This window comes from Artibeus jamaicensis, unplaced genomic scaffold, assembly GCF_021234435.1.
Source record: "Artibeus jamaicensis isolate MK-2021 breed Jamaican fruit bat unplaced genomic scaffold, CSHL_Jam_final scaffold_1031, whole genome shotgun sequence".
Classification (NCBI taxonomy): Eukaryota; Metazoa; Chordata; class Mammalia; order Chiroptera; family Phyllostomidae; genus Artibeus; species Artibeus jamaicensis.
The window spans coordinates 5,481,185-5,504,230 of NW_026522026.1; the positions used below are offsets into that span (position 1 = coordinate 5,481,185).

General features: G+C 42.5%; 2 long non-coding RNA genes across 2 annotated transcripts; one reads left to right on the forward strand and one right to left on the reverse strand.

Annotated features, from left to right (window-relative positions):
* Positions 1–844: 844 nt before the first annotated feature.
* LOC119050641 (uncharacterized) lies at positions 845–18,037 on the forward strand. Its single transcript, XR_005082788.2, has 4 exons — positions 845–2,313; positions 2,683–2,755; positions 6,104–6,190; positions 15,031–18,037. It is a non-coding gene; the product is annotated as an uncharacterized LOC119050641 (long non-coding RNA).
* On the reverse strand, positions 9,214–22,950 carry LOC119050642 (uncharacterized). Its single transcript, XR_005082792.2, has 3 exons — positions 22,735–22,950; positions 21,174–21,283; positions 9,214–9,331 (listed from the first exon to the last, which is right to left on the reverse strand). It is a non-coding gene; the product is annotated as an uncharacterized LOC119050642 (long non-coding RNA).
* Positions 22,951–23,046: the final 96 nt, after the last annotated feature.

The window sequence follows — 23,046 nt, forward strand, 5'->3', positions numbered from 1 at the left end:
TTTACCTCATCTCAGGGAGCATTTTACACCTCCCTTAAGTACTGTTCACTGGTCCCTAAAATATTTATGGACTATCCACGTTGCCCTGGCACTACCAAAAATGGATATAAAGAAGAAAAGATACTCGAGAACTCACTATTTATTGTGAGCAGCTATTGAGAGAAATGGCCCAAACCTGTGTTGGTAACTTAATAAGTTACCAGCATCTGGTGCAGCACCAGATGCACACCAGGTGCTGGAGGAGCTGAGGGGTGATGTGTAAAGGAAGAACTGTGGCTCAGCTTAGGGGGTCAAGATAATTTCTCAATAGGAGACAACTTTGAGTAGAAGAGGTGAGGAAGAGGCAGAGGGAACAGCGGTGCAAACGCACAGAGGTCTGGCCCAGCACAGTGTGTCTGGGGAACTAATGCAATGTGTCTACTTGGCTTTACAGAGGAGGATGTGTGTGGATGTGCTGGAAGGGAGACTTCGGAATGGGAGGAAGTCGGACGGTAAAGAAGGGGAGGAGCCAGCAGAGGAGCCTCTGAAGAATTTCTGGGAGGGCAGTGACCTGCCCAGACTCATACTTTAGAAAGATCATCCTGGAAGTTTGTGCTGGTTTGGAATCATGACCCATGTTAATGAGTTTAAAAAGCACATTGTAGAAAAACAGTGTATTTAACCAAATCTAAGACATCATTGATTGTATGGTGCATATGGGTTTCAGAGATGATAAAAAGTAAAAGAAAATAGATGCCTTTTAAAAGTAGAAGAAATACAGCATGTTAAGTAAGACCCTATATTTAGGGGGAAAATGTGTGTGTGTGTGTGTGTGTGTGTGTGTAAGAGAGAGGTCACAGAGAGAGATTTGAGGACTGGATCAGGGTGACTTTAATCTTTTTTTATAGCCTTATAAACTCGTTGGCTATTTTACAATGAGGGCATACTACTTTTTTAGCTTGAAAAAGATACTAAAGAAAAATAAAAGATGTAAAAGAATAACAATGACAAAAACCACTATCAGATCTTTAGGCTGGGTGAGTGAGATGAAGCTGTTCTCAAGGAGAACAGTCCAAAAATTACTGAGAGTGTTCAGAAAAGAGGTGCAAAGGTATGAGTTCAGCATTGTCAGAGGAAGGGAGAGGAGCAGATCGGAGAGACACTTAGTGATTCAACAGGGTTTGGAGCCAGAGGAGCCTCATGGTGAGGGACAAGCTTGGCTTTCCTGCTGTGTCTAACCTGAGCTGCCGCGCGGATGATGGTTACCAGCTACATTTGTAGAAAATATAAACAAAAGAGTCCGTTTCGGAAATGGGAAAGGTGATACATTCAGTTTGGGGCACATTAAGTTTGAGGAGCCTATAGGCCACCAAAACAGGCATATCTAAAAGGCCATATAGGTTTGAGACTCCAAGAATGTATGACATTAGCATATATAAATGGCCCTTTAAGCCACAGGCAATGATAAAATTGCTTAGAAAGAGATACACAGGCAGTGGCAAGGGAAGGGGGTGGAGGGTGAATCCACTTTTACCAAAGAGAAAGAGGAAAAGAAACTTGTTATGGAGACTTGGGAGCAGCTGGAGGGAAAGAGGAACCCCACGGAGCAGAGCCTCACAGAACAGAGGCAGGAGGAGGAGCAGCTTTCTAGAAAGGATACCAAGTTAGATAAGAAGTGAAATATGACCATAGCCTGTTGGGTCACTGAGGCCTGGTCTGGAAGAGTTTCAGAAGGGGGGTGAGGCCCCAAGTCAGGTTGCAGAAGGATGAGGAGTGACTAGGATTAGAGTAGGTTGAGAAAGACTTAACTGTGAAAGGAAAGAGAAAAGAGGATTCTAGATAGGGGAATACCGGATCCTGTCACCCCAGATTTATTTATTATTTGGTAGTTGTTACAAGAGATATGATCACGGGGATGTGCTGAGGAAAGAAAGCCAGGAAAAGATACGTTGACGACCTAGAGGAGAGAGTAAATAATTAATGAAACAGGGCTTGGGGGTGGGGCTGAAGTCCAGAGTTCAGTTCTCTGGGACAGGACAGGGGAGAGCTACTTTTTCCCCATTGAGAACAGAAAGAAGAGAAAGGGCTATTGCATGAATTAGAGGGCTAAGAGACTGGGAGACAAGGCTTGAGGATGTCTTGTTGGGGGTGAAAAGCAGGTCGATGAGAGTAAGGGGATATAGAACAGTAAGGTAGATATTGTGAGCAGAACATCAAATATTCTTAAGTCTTGGGGCTTAAGGTCTCTGAAGTGGAATAGTTTGAAGATGATGACAAGATTCAGAGTGTGACCACATGGATGAAGCATTGGCAAAGTGAGAAGAAGCATTGGAGGTGATAACATCATGGAACTGAGAGGGGTGTTGAGCTTGCACAGGGAAACTGAAGTCATCTAGGATGGAGAGGACACCAAGGATCACGTGTGGGAATCCTTAGTATTTTGGCACAAGTAATATAGGTGGCATTTTGCCAGGAGTACTTGCTCTGCTCCTTATCAACAGACGCACTCAGCAAACAGTGTAATACAATGACTTAAACACATGTGTCAAATTCCAGATCACTCTCCTCTATCTGATTCTCGGGTCAAGTATGCAAAGTGTGTAGAACAGAGATCAGTACCTTGTAGGAAGTAGCTGTCCTTCCTATTAATATGTATGTACTTCTCGTAAGATGTATTTTGATGTGCTTATTCTTTGCTTTCAGTCCAAGCTTCTACTGTGAATGTAGAGTGACATCTTGACCCAGGAAGGTGACCTGCCCATTGTCGATCATTCAGGTAGGTGGTGGACCAAAGAAAGGCAGGAGAGAAAATGTGGGCATTCACCCACCCTCTGTCTTTCTTTCCCTCTCTCTCTTTCTATCCTCTTCTCCTTCTTTTCCCCCTATCCCCCCTCTCTCCTTCACCCCCCCTTCTCTGGATTTCCACAAGTCTGGGTACTCCTCAGGGCACTCTGAAGTAACAAGGGGAAGGCATTCTCTGGTGAAGTTGACAGCTCTAATTTATAAACCAGATAATCTAGTGATAGAGGACTCTCTATAATTCCCTTCTCCTGTTCTAAGCCAGTCTTCCCTCCTTCCTTCCTTCCTTCCTTCCTTCCTTCCTTCCTTCCTTCCTTCCTTCCTTCCTTCCTTCCTTTTTTTTCTTTCTTTCTCCATCAGTATTTATGGAGTGCCTACCATGTGTACACACTTTTCTGGGACTGAATACACAGTGGTTAAACCAAACAAACAAAATAGTTTTCTTTCAGGAAACTTACATTCCAGTAGGGGAGGAACAGATAATAAACATAAAGGTAAAAAAGAAAATATTAGCAGATAAGTGATGAGATACAGAATTTAGCTGTTATGGTAGAGACTGACTAGGGAGCTACTCTAGCGAGCATGGGCAGAGAAGGCCTCTCTCAGAAGACAGCAATAAGCAGACACCTCAGCGGTAAGGAGGAGACAGCCATGTGAAGATGGAGAAGATGGGGAAAGCCACTCCAGAGAGAATCCGTAATGTTCCATCAGAAATGAGCATGATGTGTTGAAGGAACAGAAAGAAATCCAGGGACTAAGCTGGAGCATACTGTGAGAGAGAGAGAGGGGGAGAGGAGTTGGCACGAGAAGTCAAACCTGTGAGAAGGGTCTGGATATTGTAAAGTCTGTTGGGATTTGGGTTTTAGTCTAAGTGTGATGAGAAGCTTATTGGACGTTTACAATCAAGAGAGTAATGTGATTTATGTATTAAACAGATCTGTGGCTGTTGTGAGAACAAATTAAAGGGGATGCTATCAAGTAGAAGCAGAAAATCCAGTTGGGAGACTATTACGAAGTGCCGGTGAGAGATGATGGCAGCTTGAAATTGCAAGGTATTAGGTGTAGAGAGGGACTGAGGTTTGGGAAATGTCCTGGAGATAGAACCTAGAGAAGTGTGGTGGGTTGGATGTGCATTTACTACGATGGGGGATGTGGAGGCGAGACCTACTCTGTGGCCAGGAAGTCAAGCATTCGCTTTGGGAAAGGTAAAGTTGAGGGTGACCATTAGCAATGATCTAGAGCAGGCAGGAGCTCAGGGGTAAAGTCAAGGCTGGAGATACACTTTTGAGAGTTTTAGGGAATGTAGAAAGAAAAGAAAAAAGGCTCATGACCAGCCCCAAGATTAGAGGTCCAACCTTTAGCAGTATCTCACTTAAATAATGTAACTTGTCTCAGCTGGGCTATGGCAATGGGAGGAATCGGAAAATCCATGTTTGTCCCCCTAAGGCCAGTCTGCTGATTGTGGCTGCAGCAGACAGTCATGTGAGAGACACCGGGGTTCGTTCCAGGGTCTGGAGTAAGGTCCGCCTATGCCCTCCTACACACAAAGTCTCCCTCCATTGCCAACTTTACCAGGTATGGGTTTAAATTTGTTAAACAAGTCAGCAGATTTCTCCATGTATACCCTGGTTTTACAAATAGGAAAACCCAGTCTCAGAGCTTAGTGTCTTTTGGAATCTGTGCTCGAATTAAATTGACCTAAATCTAGCGTTTCATACTGGAGCCATTGTCTTTCCTCAGCTCTCTGGAGTGTTTGACCCAGTTGACCATTTTCTCCACTTGAAGAGTCTGTCTTGGCTTCCACAACCACTGGTCTTTTTCCCAGTTCTTCTATCTCCCCGATCCAACTCTGAGCCTCTCTTGCTAACAAACTCTTCTTTCCACATCCTTTACTTGTTCTCTGGATTCTACCTGAGTCACATTGTCCCTTCCCAGATCCAATTATCACCTGTGTTATAGTGATGCCTAAATCTCTATGCAAAGCCCCCCTAGAAAATGCACTAAGTTTCAAGCAGGCTAGTTTTGGCTCCCCCCCTAACTAGCTCTTTCAACTTGGTCAGTCTGCAAACTTTCTTCCTTCTTTTTTATAACCTGAAGCAGCAGAGGCAGGCTTCTCACCCAGACAGTGTTCGTCAGGGGTGAGCATCAGTTTAGTCGCTGCTCTGTTCTTCCTGTTGCCCTTTGAAGATCCTGACCCCTGGGCTGCTTTCTCACCTTAGCCCCAGTCACTTCTTCCTCTGGGTTTACTGCCATTGCCTCTCTCCCCTGAACCTTCAACCTCTTTCTCTCTTCACCCCCAAGTGCTGAGCCAAAATGAACAAACACAAGGACTTTGCTTTGAACCTGCCCTCTTTCATTCACTGCCTTAGCTCATCCTCATCATTCCTGCATTGTCATCTCAGCCCACAGACCATTCCTGACTCCGTTCATTCAATCAACGTCTCGCCTCCAGACACTTCTATCTGGGGAAAGTTAAGTTTAAAATGCCTGTTACAACAATTAAAATTAAAACATTGAAAAAAAGATGTCCATTAGACATTTCAGTAGAAATTGCAAGTGGAAAACTGGGTATACAATTCTGGAGCTGAACTGTCACAGTACCTAAGAGTCCACTATTAAATTTAACTTACGTATTTGTCTCTGTGTGTGGCCCCTCAACCAGAACACAGACTCCGCGAGGGCCAGGCCCGGGTCCTGATCACCAGCAGCAGAGTTAGTTGTGAGAGGCCGGAATAACAAAGTGTGTCGGTGTCCTGGGGCTGCTGTACTGCATTATTTCACCCTGGGTGGCTTTAAATAACAAATTTATTCTCTCACCATTCAGGAGGCTAAACATTGGAAATCAAGGTGTTGCCTTGATTGCTATAACTTAGATAAAGACCTCTGGGTGGTTGCCTCTTGCACACTCCCCGACCAGGGCGTGTGCCCTGACCGGGAATTGAACTGATGACCTTTCCCTTTGCTGGACAATGCCCAACCGAGCTACACTGGCTAGGGCTCCATTCTTTTTTAAAAACTACATAATTTTACCATGTTCATGATTAGCAGTACCTTTAGAATTACTTATTTTTTCCTAATAATTTCTATTTATGTTTGTGTTTACAATGTACATTAGTATAGGGGCACATGCAAATAATGTTAAATAAATGCCCTGGGCTGCATGTCACTCCCTAAGCCTGTTCCACTTTTTTCTACAACGTTGTGCTTTTGTTAGTCATTTTCCTAACCTGCTTTCTTCTTTCTCTGTTTGGCAGAATCCTAATGATTGTTCAAGCCTTGCTCACATCCAGAGGCACAAATCATAAGTCACTGTCTCTTCCTTTAGGACACAACCTCATCATGGTGCATCTCACCTTGGGTCCCACTTGTCTTGGTGGCATCTCCCCTGAGGGACTGACCGAGATTCCAGAGGGTAAGGATCCCTCTTAGTCATCACTTTGTCCCTGATGGCCTGCAGTTGCAAGCAGTGGGTCCCGCAAGTGTTAAATGACTTCAATCATCTCACCACATCCACTGTTCTAAATTTCGAACCAATATGAGAATTATGAAACAATATGAGATACAAAGGGACAAGAGACAGAGGGCTATGGATTTAAAGCACGAGGCTTAATTTCACAAGCAGCATCTTCTAAGATATGGTATGGCCTGTAGGTCCTCCTGTATTTAACAAACGCACATCTTCCTTCATTGCATGGGAAGGCTGTATAATTCCACAGAGTTTCATTTCTGCATGCAGCTAAGGGCATGTAGTCATTTCCCGAATGCATTGTTAAAAGTTAACATTTATAAGCTGCAATTGGCGTATATCTAACGAGTGCTGAGGGTTTTGATTCAGCACGCTGCTAAAAAGTCGGGCAGACGCAAAAGTGCTCTGCGTGTGCGGATGACTGGGTTTCTCTCACATTTCAAGAGGCCAGTTTCTTATCGTGCGTCATCACTATTATAATGAGGTACAGGGGTTCTGATGACTATTTACTTATTAATTGTGTCTTAGTTCCTATCATTATCTGTTTGTTCTGGGTTCATTAATTTGTTGGTGTCTTAGCAGGAATGTTTTAGACGTGGGCTCTGGAGACCCAGCATCTTCCATGTTAAATCAGTATGAACTTGAGCAAGGTATTTAACTATTCTGAGCCTCTGTTTTTCTGTCTCAAAACAGGAGTGGGTGGTAGAGGTGCTTCTCTCATTTGGTTTGATGTGGACAAGCACTGAGTTAATGCCTGCTGAGTGTTTTCATAGATGGCACTGAGACAAGGTGCTGGCACATAGGACAAGGTTAGATGAGGATCTGGTTCAGCTAAGCATGACAGCAAACCAAAGTAGCAGTCTTATTAAGGTAGAAGTTTATTTCTTCCCACAAACCCATGGGCAGCCCATGGGTGACGGTCTGCACCCATCACATTGGTATGCAGTCTGCATCCATCACATTCCTCCCATCCTGTCGTTCGACACTTTCTCAGAGTGGGACCGCCACGGATGGGCCGAAGGGCCGTCAACTCCTGCCCCCCAGCTAGCAGGAAGGAAGAACGGCAAAGAGCAGGGCACACGCCCTCTCCAAGGACTCTCCTCGGAAGTATATGTGACACTTCTGCTTGCAGACCGTGGACCAGAACTGGATCACTCGGCCACATCTAGCTGTAAGGACAGGCCGGGCACAAAATCTTTGCTTTGAATAGGTATGACTCCAACTACAAAAAGAGGATGTCCATTATTACAGAACTGGACTAATCAGCTGGAACAGTACTGTCCTTCGGGGCAGGACAAATCTTTATTGGGTGAGACTATCTGCACGTTTCAGGACACTTACACCTCCAGGCCCCAGACACTCCCTACATGCCAGGAGGACCCGTTGTATCCACCCAATGCTCCCACACATTTACAGTTACACTTAGGAGGTAGCACGTCCTCAAAGCGGAGGTCGCTGTGGAGGGCATTTTCTCTGCCCAGTGCAGCAGCACACGCCCTGCGGGGAAGCCCTGCTTCCCACAGCCAGAGTTCAGACGGCCATCTGCTCATGAGGAGACGGGCCAGCCTCTGACTCAGGCCAGGCCACATAAACTCTTTCCCGGGGCTTTAAACAGTTGGATCTAGGGGGGAGTTTTTAATTTCCTCATGGGAGAGACATAAGATCTAGTGCTGTTTCTCTGCTATTGATGAGAATGCAAATGCTGCTGCTGCTTTGAAAAACAGTCTGGCAACTCTGCAAAAGGCTAAATATAGAGATACCATATGGCAAAGCAACTCCGCTCCTACTCATACACTCAGGAGAAATAAAAAAAACAAACCATGTTCACATAAGAAGTTGTCCATGAATACTTATAGCAGCATTCTTTATAATAGCCAAAGAGCGGAAACAGTCCGAGTGCCCCCGACTGCTAACTGGATGACCACAATGTGCTATATCCCTAACAGAATATTATTTGGCAATAAACAGGAACAGAGTACTGGTAAACACTACACCATAGATGAACCTTGAAAATACTGTGCTAGGTGAAAGAAGCCAGTCTCAAATGGCCATATATTACATGGTTCCATTTATCAATCTATGTAATGCACAGAATAAGCAAATCCATAGAGACAGGAATTAGATTACTGTTGCCTGGGGAGAGCGGCGAATAGGGAGAGACTGCTGATGACATGGGAAGACTGAATTCAATGACATGGCCAATGATGTAATCAATACCTCTGTAATACAACCTTGATTAAAACTCTATAAGGAGGCTCAGAGAGCGTCCTGGTTGGTGAACACGTCGGTGTACTGAGAGGGTGGCACATGCTCCAGGCCTTCTGCATTCCAGGCCTCGCCTTCCGTGGCACCCCCGTTTGGCTGTTCCTCACTTGTACCCTTTATAATAAAATAGGAATTAAAACTATAGTGGTGTATAGAGTTCTGCGAGTCACCTATTTGGTCTTGGAGTTGTTCAGTGCCCTGAGGAAGGTAGCATTGGCTAAGTCGGCCATTATCTAAAAAGTTGGAGCACACTACTGTGCAGGAAAGTACTTAGGACAAAAGTATCCAATCTTGAATACAGATAGAAGGTAGCAAGCAACAGTGCTACTTTGAAACACTTCTTAAAGTGAGAGATAAAGCATTGACATTTTTAGAGTTGAATTGTACTTTATAATATGAATGTTTACTAAGTGTGCTTTTCAAAAGATACTTTCTCTTATTGACCTTTTCAAAGATAATGAGGCTCTTTAACCCAAAACTATTCCGGGGTAGATATGCCTGTTGGTGAAAGGATTAAGTGAAAGGCTCTCTTTCAGCCATAGGATTATGTAAGTTTCCATTAGAAAACTATCTCCTTGGATTTTGAAACAAAACAGCTGCTGCTATCCAAATATGTATAAATGGTGGTATAAATGTAACACATTATATTCCTTTCAACGTATATTTTTATTACATTGATTCTTTTGGAAAAGTTGATTGTTTCCATACTTGCTCTGCACCCTCCTCTTCTCTTTGGTCTCCTCCTTTTGTACCTTCTGCTCACGGGGAGGAAGAAGGACCTTTTTGGAAATGTGTGTATACAGGGTAGAAATACTCCAGACTCTAAAGGGACAAGGAACAGTCCATTAGAAAAAAATCGCATCACTCCAAGAAGATGGGAATAAAGGCTGTTGCATTCTGATCTGTATGGCAGTGAATAGGAAAAGAAGGACCAGACTTTCAGACTCAGACAACGACAAAGCCTCAGAGCAATTCATGGGGCAGAATGTAAAATGCATATTTGGAAAATGAACATAAATAATGAGAGCATTTTTAAGGAACTGCAGAAATAATAAAGAAAATAACTGGTCAATATGTGTGGATATAGAATCTTCCTTATGAGGAATCATATCATATGTGTGACTGCTCTAATCATTAAATCAGAATCTCCACATAGAGCACAAATTCATAAGTTAAAATTGTATGTAGTCGTTTATTTTTTTACTATTGTTCAAGTATATTTGTTTCCATTTTCACCCCACCACAGCCCCCCGCCCCACCCACCCCCACCTTCCACCCTCAAACCCACCCCCTTTGTCTTTGTCCACGTGTCCTTCATACAAGTTTCTTGATGCCCAGTCCCCATTCTCCCCTATCATCCCTCTCCCTCCTCCTCTCTGGTTACTGTCAGACTGTTCTTTATTTCAATGTCTCTGGTTGTGTTTTGCTTGCTTGTTTTGTTTTGTTGATTAGGTTCCAGTTAAAGGTGAGATCATATGGTATTTGTCTTTCACTGCCTGGCTTATTTCACTTAGCATAATGCTCTCCAGTTCTATCCATACTGTTGCGAAGGGTAGGAGCTCCTTCTTTCTTCCTGCTATGTAGAATAAATTTATAAGAAAAGATTTGTTTCTCCCACAAAACATAAGCAACGGTTTTACTGTTATTTAAAATGAGAATATTTCACTAAATTAGTTCATCAAATCATGCCAAAAACTGGTGTAATGACTTTTTTCTCATTTTAAAAGATTGCAGTTACAGTATTATAATGGGTCTATATGAACTGTCTTTTGGGCTGGAAAAAAATGCCTTACATTAGATTCCTAATATTTTAAAACTACAGGAGTCTCTGTTAGTAGTACCTTGAGGAAATGGTAAACATGAATAAAATTATGCAGACAATTTTTAGTTTGCTAATTGAATAACACTTTAGTTCATCCAAAGTGGTTCCTAGAGACTATAACAAGTAGTTCATTTATTTTTAATTGCTAATCTAATTTCAGCTGTAACGCTTTTATTTAGGAAATGGCTTCACAGGAGAAAGCATTAGGCAGCAAGACAAGAAATAATCAAATATGTGATTATCCTTAAGATTCCATCAGGCACAGGGCCCATGATACTATTTAGAAGAAATGAGGCCATTCCAATAATTTTAACTTTCAAATCTAATATATACTGTATTTTTAATAAAAATAAATATGCACCTTTTTATTTAAAAAAAGTTAAATACATTTACTGAAAAGGCCGTGCACGGCTGTGGAAGATGCACCGTGTGCCGGAGCCTGTGGCGTTGTTTCTGGATGGAGCCACCCTGCACTGTAATGTCAGACTTGGAAGTTACCATGACGTTCCTTATTCTAGGGAACAGACTCAAGGCTCTCTGGTGCACTTCCTAGCTCCACATTTCTGTGATTAACTCCATAATCTTCAGGGTATGCCTGCAACAATACCATGTTTTAGGAGCAGTAATGAGCATGGGATTGCGGTCACACCAAATGGATCCCCAATCTGCCACTTACTTGCAGTGTTACCTTAGGCAAGTAACCTTTCTGAATTCCAGTTTATTCAACTTTAAAACAGGGTTAGTAGTACTACAGCAGACTGTGTTGATGGCCTGCCCCATAGCCCCTCTGACCACTGCCACTGCAGGGGACAGCTCCTGTACCATGCAGCTGCCCACCTCTGTGCCCACCTTTGCCTCTCTCACTGCTCCGGGCTGCTTCTGATTCACAGGGACTCTACAGCCAGAAATACTAGGGATTAATGTCCCCTAGTGCGGCCCTAACACGCCTCAGTGAGACAATTTGGAGGGACAGTAACACAGTTCCTCAGGGAGCCTCCCAGCTGGGTTGAGCCCCTCTCCTGCCCCCATTACCCAGAGTGGTAACCTGCTCTTTAATGAACCCTGGACTGGCTTTTCTCACCTGCCTGTCTCCCTTTGCCCACTACCTCATTTCTGCATCCTGTAATCATCTTCCATATAATCAACTGGCACACAACTTCCTGTCTTGGGTTTTGCTTTGTAAACCCCATCTCACAATTGTTGCGATGATTAAGAATGTGTGTAAAGCGCCTACCAGAGCCTATAGTAAGGCCCCAACAAATAGTAACTATTATATCTGACCATTGAAACAGGACGGCATTGTTCTAGGCAGTGTTTAGATTGTGTTTCTCCAGGTAAGTGATGTTTACATCCTGCTAAATCATATTTACATAATTTTATGAGGCATCTAAAATGCATAGAAAATGCTGTAAGTGGGGAAAATAAACAGAATAGAAAGAGGCTCAGAGATACAGAGAATATACTGATGTTTTCCAGGAGGAAGGGGGTTAGGAGACTGAGTGAAAAAAGGTGCAGGGATTAAGAAGTACAACTTGGTAGTTACAAAACAGTCACAGGGATGTACAGGAATATACATCATCCAGAACATAGTCAATAATATTGTAATAACTGCATTGTGCCAGGTGGTACCAGAAATATCAGGGGAACAGTTTGTAGACTATATATGATTGTCTAACCACTATGCTGGACCCCGGAAACTAATACAAAATTAAATGCAAACTGTAATTGAAAAATAAAGTTTTAATTAAAAAGTACTAGGCAGCCCTATAAAAAGAATGTAGACGATAACTATGCACTGTTATAAAAGGAGGTATAAATACATTGTCAAAGCAAGGTGTAGAATGATAAGCATAGTTATGTTTTTCTTTTTTGTAAAATATTGGGTAAGGCAGAAAATACATGTATCTGCTCAAAGTTGCTTAAGAAAACTCTGGATACACAAGACACTAATCTCTGGAGAAGGGGGGTGGGACTTATACAGATGGTGAATGGGATGGGAGACTATTCTATATCATTTTATATTATTTTATTTTTTAACCATGTAACTATGTTACTTCTGAGACTGCTGATCTCCCACCAGTATCCATTTTTTATTTATTCCTTACACATATAGAGTCCACCCCCCTTTTTATGGGGTATTTTAGTGCCATATAAGAGATTACATATTCTAGCCTCCCCTGCAGCTAAGTTGGTTCATGGGACTGAGTTTTTGCAATGGCTCGTGAGCAGAGGTACAGGTGCTGTGCCTGTGTCACACCCTTAAAAGGAAAGTGGTTTTCTACTTCCTCTTCTTCACCCTTCCCATGGGTGAGAGGACCAGGGGTACTCAACCTTTTGGTGTCTCTGGGCCTCAATGGAAGAAGAAGAGTTGTCTTGGGCCACACATTAAATACACAAACACTAACTAAAACTGATGAGCAAAGAAAGGTTTTTAAGTAAATTTAGGATTTTGTGTCTGGCTGCATTCATAACCGTCCTGGGCCGTGGGCTGGACACCCCTGGGCAGTGTTGGCAGGCCAGCTCTGATCACAGTAGGTGGAGTAACAAGCAGAAGTTGATGGAGCAACAAATTAGCAATGAGGAATGTAAATTCCTGGATAACCACAAGAAGTTTAGCAGCCAGCCCTCTCTGGACTGCTCACCACCTCCTAGGCTATTTCATGAGAGAGAAATAAACATCTATCTTATTTTGGCCACTGAGTTTTGGGTTATCTCCATTCCAGCAAGATAGCCCATATCCAAATACAGGGTCCGGCACAAATAATCCCTGCTTAAGTGTGGTTGGTAGGGTAATAATATGGATGTAATAATTTATACTTTTAATTTGAACATTTCACCTAAAATGGCATATGGTGTGCTTGAGTGTGATATTGTTATGCTACGGAACAATTACATGTTTATGACTTGGTAATAAAAGATTTAGTATAGATTACCAGCTCATAGACAAGGGGTGTTATTTGTGCTGGACCCTGTACCTCAAGTTTAAAAACTGTAGAATGTGTGACATTGGCAGTGCAGGGAAGCGCACCCAACTGTTCTAACTCCCAGCCCATGTTTTTCACTGTAAACGATTCAGGAGGCAGCCTTGCAATGACCAGTTCTGTTCTCTTCCAAAATCTATCATACCAACCAACCAGTGTCCACTTCTGTTGATCCAGGTAAAATCAAATGAAAGAGAACAAACTGGAGATATAGTGCTAGTGACTTTTGAAATCTCAGGCTGGGAAAGGAGGATTAATGGCAAAGCAAATTGAACTAGGAAAAACTAACAAAAGGAGATGAAATCAATCCAATAGCTATTAGTAGATAAAATAGAAAGGAACTTACGACTGAAATAAATAAAGGATGTTTTAGCTCATTCAAATGGAACAAGTCTTCAAGAAGGAAGATGAGGTGCAGAGCAACTCCATAAAGGTATTCAGCTGCTGGGAACTGGTGATGGCAGAATGGGGGACAGGGAATGGGCTGAGACAAAAGATGAGTATATACAAGTCATATTGCTGTCAGAATATACAGGTATGGATGTATCATTCCCTTCTCGGCCAGTGGCAGTATCTAGGGGGATTTCAACAACATAAATTTCTGTGCTTACAAAAAGAAATAGAACGGACACCACAGTGACTGGCCACAGGGAAAAATGAATCATCTGAGAACTACAGATGCCAGAATTAGGGGTCTGACCCAGCTCCAGGACTGGCTGCCAAGGAGAGTGACCAGCAGGCCAAGTCATCATACTCCAGGGAGCACGTCATTTCCCAGGATGCGAGTTAATGAGATTAGATTGTAAAAGAGTGTGTATTAAAGAGTAGCAAAAGCCTACAAGGACTGATACTTACTTTAGGCTTAGATAGTTCTCGCTTTGAAAAAGAATACTCAGGAATTTTCAAAATTCGGTTTTTGTTTTTCAAATAATACTTGCCACAAGAGGTTGAACAAGAAAGGATGAAAGCCACTGCTTGGTGCTGATATCATGTTACAAAATGAGAGAGAGAGAGAGAGAGAGAGAGGAGAGAAAACTCAACTTTTATTTTGTCTCCTCTCTGAAGGAGAATGATTTTTTAATGAAAAAATATAGAATAAACATGACTAAAAGAAGTAATAGTAGTTATTTACATATAAACTACATTTAAAAGTAGGTACAACCAAAAAGGCTATTGTAAAATAAGAAATCTATTGTAGTAAATGAGCAACCAATTTTTTAAATTTTATTTTAGAGAGAGGGTAAGGGAGGGAGAGAACATTGATGGGAGAGAAAGTGTTGCTGGCTGACTTCCTCCGTAGGCTTCCGGAACCCTGACCAGGGACGGAATCGGCAACCCCTGCACGTCCCCTGACCAGGAATCCCACCAGCAACCTTTCACTTTGCTGGACAATGTCCAACCAACTGAAGCCAATTGCTTTAAGTCAGTTAAACTTACCAGGCCTAAGTGAAAGTCTTTGCATAAGTGATTGTAGAATCAATATTAGTTGGTTTTGGAAAGCCAGGGAAAAATAATGCCAAAAAAAATTGAAGAGGGGCAAATATTGTCCTGATTTACAAAGAGAACAAAAAGTGGTGGAAACAGGGGAGCTAGAGAATTATTGGTAAATTTAACAATTTCTAGAATAAATTTTTAAATGTTTTAACAATAGGCAAGGAGATTGAGCTCGTGATGACAATTTTGGTTAATTTTTTTGGTTTTTGTGGATATCTATCCAGGTCTCAGAGGACGAGAGCATTTACTGCACATGTTTCAGATGGAGAAACGTAAATAAGAGGAGGACGTCAGAGCTGGAAGCCCTTGCTCATCTAGTGTGATCGCCAGACCAGCAGTATCAGTATCACCTGGGAGTCTGATGGAAATGGATGCTCTCAGGCCCAAGACCTGCTGATTTACAACCTGCATTTTCAACAGGATTCCCAAGTGATTCATATGTACTCAAACTTGAGAAGCACTGAAGCAGGCAAAGTGAGAAGAACATATGAGACACAAGGGACCCAAAGACTAACAACATGAAGAGATCACTCCCACTCCCAGGGCTGTAGGAACAAAGGGAGGAAATTATGAGACTGGAACCACTGGATATATTAAAAATCATCAACTTCTACACTTTAAATGGGTGAATTATATGGTATATTATATTATACCATATAATTATATCTCAATAAAACTATGAGGAAAGGAAAAACACACACAAAAATGCATGCAAAATCTGTCTGTTGAAATCTCCAAAGTATTAAAGAAAGAAAGCAATGGAAATAAATGGAGTAATATGCCATGTTCATGGATTGGATTCAATGATGTTAAGATGTTAATTCTCCCCAGTGACTCTATAGGTTTAGTGGGATCCCAATTAAATTCCACCATTTTTTGGTAGACTTTTGTAACTTATAAAATTTACATGAAAGGCAAAGAAACTAGATTATCCACAATAATTTTTAAAAGATTTTATTTACTTATTTATTTATTTTTAGACAAAGGGTAAGGGAAGGAGAGAGGGAAAGAAACATGGATGTGTGGTTGCTTCTTGCACACCCCCTACTGGGAACCTGGCCTGCAACCCAGACATGTGCCCTGACTGGGAATGGAACCAGAGATCCTTTGGTTCACAGGCTGACACTCAATCCACTGAACCAGACCAGCCAGAGCATTAGCCACAATAATTTTGAAAGAGAACAGAGTAGGAGAATTGAGTTCCTCTTATTTGAAGACTATAAAGCTACCGGAAGCAAGGCTGTGTGGTATTGACAAAAGAATAGACACATTAGTTAGTAATTATACAAAAGAAAGAGTTCAGAAAAGGCATGCACATATGGTTCAATTGACTTTTGACAAAGGTACGAAGGCAAATTCAGTGGAGAAAGTTTAGTCTTTTCAACATGTGATGCTGAAAAAATTGTCTATGTGAGAAAACTAACATCAATCTTTATCTAAGACCACATACAAAAGTTAAATCAAAATGGATTGTACACCTAAGTGTAAAAACTAAAACTATGAAAACCTCTAGAAGAAAAAGAGAAATTTGGCAGAGATTTTAAAAAATAGACACCCAAAGCACAATCCATAAAAGAAAAAATCAATAAATTATACTCCATGAAATTAAATTTCTGCTCTTTTAAAAGATTTTATTAAGGAAATAAAATGGCAAGCCTTAGAGAGAAATATTTTAAGTGTATCTGATAAATTACTATATCCAGCACCTACACATATAAGTAATAAGAAAACAACCCAATTAAAAACAGGCAAAAGACACATAATCAAAGAAGATATATGGTGGGCAGAAAGGCAAATGAAAAGATGCTCAACATCATTAGTTATTGGAGAAATGAAAGTTAAAATAACATTGAGGCACTACTGCAAAACTGTGAGAAGGACTAAAAATTTGAAAGCCAAGTATGTCTACTTCTGGTGGAGAGCAGAGCAACTGGGCCCCTATATATCGCAATACGTTTTAGAACATTTTTATCATTTGAAAAATAAATCCTATACTCCCCAGCTGTCATCCCCTTGAGTACTGAGCAACTGCCAATGCAGTTTCTGTCTCTATAGATTTGCTTATTTTAGACATGTAAATGAAATGATGTAAGTGGTCTTTTTGTAACTAGCTTCTTTCACATAGCATGATGTTTAAACAATGTATCTATGCTGAACCATTAGTCAGTACTTAACTACTCTTTATGATCAAATAATACTTCATTAAATGGCTATACCATATTTTGTTTATCTATCAGTTGATGGACATTTGGATTGTTTTCACCTTTTGGCTACTGCGAATAATGAATATTCATGTATAAGTGTTTGTATGGACATATATTTTCGTTTCTCTTGGGTATATAACTAGAAGTAATGACTTTGTAGAGTCATTGGTAACTCTACATTTAACCTTTTGAGGAACTGCCAAACTATGTTCCAGATTGGCTGTACTGTTTGACACTCACCAAGAGTATACGAGGGATCTAATTTCTCCACATTATAAGTGACACTTTTTATCCTGTGTTTTTTATTACATTCATCTGCGTGGGTTTAAAGGGGTATCTCCTAATGATGCCAGGAATCTTTTCGTAGGCTTGTTGCCATTTGTTTATCTTCTTTGGAGAAATGTTTCTTCAAATTTTTTAATCATTTAAAAATTGGGGTGTCTTGTATTATGAGTTGTAGAAGTTCTTTACATATTCTAGATATGTCCTTTATCAGATATTGAGTTTGCAAATATTTTCTACTGTATAGGTTGCCATTTCATTTTATTGACAGTGTTCTTTGAAGCATATGAATTTTTAATTTTGACGAAGTCTAATTTATCTATTTTTTTTCTCTTGTTACTTGTACTTTTGGTGTCACATCTAAGAATTCATTGCCAAATCTAAGATCAAGAACATTAATCTATATTTTTTCTTCTATGAGTTTTATAGTTTTAGCCAATACATTTAGGACTTTGATACATTTTAAAATAATTTTTGTACATGGTGTAAGGGTCTGGATTTGTTCTATTGCATCTGCCTGTACAGTTGTCTCAAAATCACTTGTTGAAAAAATTATTATTTCTCCATAACAGCCTTGGCAAAGTGAGTTGACCACAGACAACCAATAGGTTTATTTCTGGTCTGCATACTCTATTCCATTGATCTTTATTTATGTCGGTACCATACTGTCTTGATTACTGTTGCTTTGCAGTAAAATTTGAAATCTGGAAGTGAGAATCCTTCAAATGTTAGCTATTCTGGGTCCCCAAATATAAATTTTAGAGTTGAATTGTCAATTTTTACAAATAAGCCAGCTAAGATTCTAATAGGGATTGTAATGATCTTTAAATCAATTTGAGAAGGATCGACATGGTAACAATATTAAATCTTCCAATTCATGAACACAAGATGTTTTTCCATTTACATAGATTTAAAAAATTTTCTTTTGATAATATTTTTGAGTGTAAGTTTTATGCTCATTATATTTATTCCTTAGAATTTTATTCTTTTTGATGCTATTGTAACATTGTTTTTCTAATTTCATATTCAAATTGTTCATTGTGATTGTGTAGAAATACAACTGATTTTTGTATATTAATCTTATATTGATACAGCCTTGTTGAGCTCCTTTATTCATTCTAATGATTCTTTAATGGATTTGGGGGATTTTCTAGGTACACATTCATGTCATCTGTGAACTAAGATAGTTTTAGAATACATGAATTTTAGAATCAAATTAGAATGAATGAATCCCCATCCTCCTTTAAAAATGGACTTTTCCCAGTCCATTTAGATGTTTTAAAACGTTGGGACACTTTTACATACATAGGGTTGCTGGAGGGGTTCAGGATTTGCTGTTGCGTATGTTGTCTAAAACAAAGGTGGCAACAGCTTGTAACTTACTCCTTGTCTTTAAAGTGTCCCTTTCCATTCATCATTTTTACTGGCATCAGGTGATCTTGTGTTAGATTTGGTTCTGTGCAGGCCACAGAAAGAAACTCTAGATAATTTAAGCTAAAAATATACATTACAGAATGCATAAACTCTAACTATTTATGCTAGTTTTGTGTCACTTAAGGTTCAAACTTAGCAGTGTCTGATTGGGCAAGCTTAGATCACATGCTCTCTTGGATGTATTTTGGTGGTAAAACGAAGGATCTGATGAAAAGCAACTTTAGGAACTTCTTTTGTAGAGGCATTTACTTTCCTCCAAGGTGGACACATTCATTGGGAAATTTTCTCCAATACATTGAGGTTTCATTTAAAAGGGAATAGATCCTGTATTACTAAAAATGTCAAATATTCACTAGAGATCTTGTCCAAAATGCAAACATGTCACTTCTTTGTTTGACTTCTTTGACTCTTCATTTCCCACAGAATGAAGTTATAAACTCTTAGCATGACAAAAAGGTTTTTCTAGCCTTGTCTCTAGCCTCATTTCTATTCCAGTGCAGCTCAACATTCATTGAGTATATCAAACTTCGTGCTGTAAGCTGAAACACACAGGAACACTCTTGCCTTGAGATACTCAAAGCCTCGTAAAGGATGTATATTAGTACAATCACCTGTCAACTGTCCAACTTGTCTTGTAATAATAGCTATGGTGACTGTAGGTCCTGGTTTTTGCCTATTGTCTTAGTATGCCAGCCCTCTTTTTTCAATCTCAAAAGTCTTTAAATTTATATAGTAATAGCATACCTATGACTTTTCAATTAACTTTGAGCAAAACAATTCTGTGAAGGACTGAATCTGTTAAGATCCTAGCAGGAATGAGATGGTAATTTCCCAACGGATAATTTGAGTAGAGTTTAATAAAAAAAATTATCTGCAAGGGTGTGGGATAAATGTAGAGACCACAAGGAGTTTACCCTGGGTTGTCCTAAAACAGAACTGTGACCTTTGGCTGAGGAATGCAGCCACCAAGCTGGGGTGCCCCAGGGAGGGAGCCTGGGGCAGAAACGCCAGCACTCCTTTCTTTGTTGTACTGTGGTTGCTCACTGTTGCCCGCACTCACATGGAAGCTGATGGAAAGAGAGCCCTTTGAGATCAAGCTCCTGAGGCAAGAAAAGATGAAGAGTGGATCTGACAAACATGTCCTCCAACAGGACTCGCTGTTACTACCCTATTTTACAATAGAAAAAGATGAGATGAAGAAAGGCTCAGTTGCTCTAAGTCACATCGGTGATAAGTAACAATCTGGAGCTGAAGTGCCCTGTTCTCCCACCAAGAGAACTCCACGGCTCCCACTCCAGGGATGCTAGAATACCTGTCCTTCTGACAGCATCACCGCCCTTGAAACAGCTGAATCTTCGTTCATCCTACATTCCCTTGTTCGGAATGTCCTTTTTGCTCTCTTCCCTGACCCACCTCCCTGGTGAAGCATTTCCTATTCTGACAGGAAAAGTGAATAGCTCTCTTGTACTGTGCTTCAAAGTCCCTTAATTCATGTGTCTCTTCTAGGACTTGGATTATTTCTCAGCATTGTTTAAGGATCTGTCTCTTGGCAGACTGTGCACTGATTAAGAGTTGAAGAAGCAACCTCCTTTAAAAATGTTCAGTTCCTAGCACAGTGCTGGGCTGAGTTAAAAAGGTAATCTAATCCCTTAGCAACTATTATTAAACCGACTTTAAAGATGAAAACTTGAAGCATGGAAAGGTTAAGTAATTTACCCAAGGCCACATAGCTGTGAAGTGGGTGGGAAAGCTGTCTGCAGAATGATAGTTAAATAACTTTAAAATGAACCTGACCTTCTGAGATGTCAGAAGGCCCTTTCTTGGCCCATAGTAATTAAATGGTATTTTTATTAAATATGTTTATGCCTACCCTCACAAAAATGTCAAGGAGGTGGGAATTTAAGGCATTGCTCCTAGTCAATGAAAATTTTAGGCAGAAGCTGGGTAAACTGTAATGATTTTGTCTTAAGAGTTTCTTCAAACAGTTGAGATCTTGGAATAAGTGACATTAAGCTTTTGTGATGAGAATAAACTAACCTACCCACAAAGGTAGGGAATTCATACTCTTAGAATCTAATCAGCCGTTTTCAACATAAGCATTTACAAAGTAAATTGAAGTAAAAGTTAATTGATTGCCCTAACTGGTGTGGCTCAGTGGATTGCATGCTGGCCTGCCAATGGAAAGGTTGCTGGTTCGATTCCGGGTGGGAGCACATGCCTGGGCTGCCCGCCAGGTCCCAGTTTGGGGACATGCCAGCGGCAACGGATTGATGTTTCTCTTCCTCCCTTTCCCTCTCTCTCCAAATATTTAAATAAATAAAATCTTTAAAGAAAAAGAACATGGGCTCTGGGGGTCAGAGCGACATGTACTCTAACCCCTGCCAACCACATTATTAGCTGGGTGACCTTGAGCAAGTTATTTTTTCAAAAAATTGATTAAATCCTACCGTCTGGCCTGGTCAACATAACAGAACAGAGAGCTGGTGTGCAATGGTCCCTCCATCCGGTTAGCAGCCTGTGGAGCTGTCTTTCCACAGGGTTTCCCAGAGACCCCTCCCTACGGGAGGAGGAACAACATGTCTGTATACAGAAAGCAGCAGACGGAAGTACTTCTCTTCCCCCGCCTTTTGCATTGCACCATCCAGGTGGTAATCTTAATTCAACACTTAACTGAGCCCTTACTGTATGCTTGACACAAAATGGTAAGCCACGTCTTCAAAAGATTTTAAGATGAGGGGGCAAAAATTGGACAAACCTGAAGAGGCTACTTAACTGTCTGTAAGTCTGGGCCCACCCACGGACTGAAACGGTCCCTATTCAGAGCCTCTCATCTTTCTTTCGCTGAGAGTACTTTCATCATACTCCCGTCCCTGAGGGTTCCACCTGCATCCTGCCGGTGGAATTCAGCCTGGGTGGCCAGGATGGAGCCCTTGGACCCCTCTGGGGCAATCCAGCTTCTGCCCCACAGCAGCTGAACCCCCGTCCGGAGACCACTCACCCCAACGTGGGCGGCACTTTCGAACCGGGCTCCCCACCCCGCGACTGCCCTCCCTTCCCTGCCAGAGATGGCAGGAAAGGCACCCGCAAGGCTCCAGAGAAACCAGGTTGCTGGAAGTCTCAGATCGGACTCGGAGGCGCCCGGTCTAAAGAGACATTTGTCTTTGACCTAATTCAGTAGGTCCTGTTTTTCCCTCAGGGTGCAATCCCGTGGGCTGGTCACAGCCCTTCACCGCCTCCTCTCACCCCTGCCCTTCCATCCCACAACTAGGTTCTCTTCCCGGACCGGACGCTGTCCTCAACCACCTGGTGGCGGCCGGGCCCCTCTCCCGCCCTGCGGGGAGCTGCGGAATCCACAGCAACTCCTCGCTGTCCGGCCTTCGCCTGGGCGCCGCACCGCCCGCGCGCAACGGGACTCTGCCATTGCGCCCCGCACACGGTCGCGCCGTTCCGCCGCGGGGGCTGTGGGAAAAATCCTTCCCTCCCGCGGAGCAGCTGCCAAGTCCCGCAGTCGCCCGCCTGGCGCCGCCGCCGCGGAGCCCCCTAGGCGCAACCCCCGCGCGCGCCTCCAGGTCCCTGGGTCGGTCTCTGGCTGCAAAATAAAGTCGTTTGAGCCCCCACGTGTGACCGGCGGGCCCTTGCTACACCCGGGAAGGCCTCGGCCCCTACGCTCCGGGCCAGTCCACAGCTGCGCTCGTTCTCCCCCGGGGAAGTCCGCTTGTTTCGCTCAAGCAGGAGGGGGTTGGTCGTCCACATCAGCATCTGCTACGTCCCCACTACGGTCCCCTACCCGGCCGAACGCTCAGTGACAGCTTCCAGCTGCCTCTGTTTAAGTATCTGCTTTACGAATAGACTTCTGAAGGAGCAACTCTTCCTTTGCGGGGTTCTGCCCAGCCCCACCGCGGTCCCCCACGGATCTCCCTGGTGGCCCACACACCCGTCCAAGACCGTTCCTCCAGGTGGGGCGTGCCTCCCGGGGCTAACTCTCCGCGAGACGCTGTCCCCACGGACCTGCTTGCCCAGCACCCCTCGCCGCTCTCCGCAGCGGCTCCAGCTGCCCGCTCCGCGTAGCGCGCGGCAAAGCCCGGGGCAGGGACCACGGCGCCCGAGCTTTCACTAGGGCTCCGGCACGTGGGGCAGCTGGGGGTGGTGGCTAGCGCACCGGCCGGGGGGCCTTTCCGTGCCGCCGGAGAGGGTCGCTTCCGGGCCCACGGTTACATTCCGGGAGCGAAAGCCTCGCTGTCTGCGCCTGCTGACCCGGGCTAGAGGCCCGCCCACCACCCTCCCTCCAACCGCCTCGGCCTCGGCGCGCAGGCTTACACC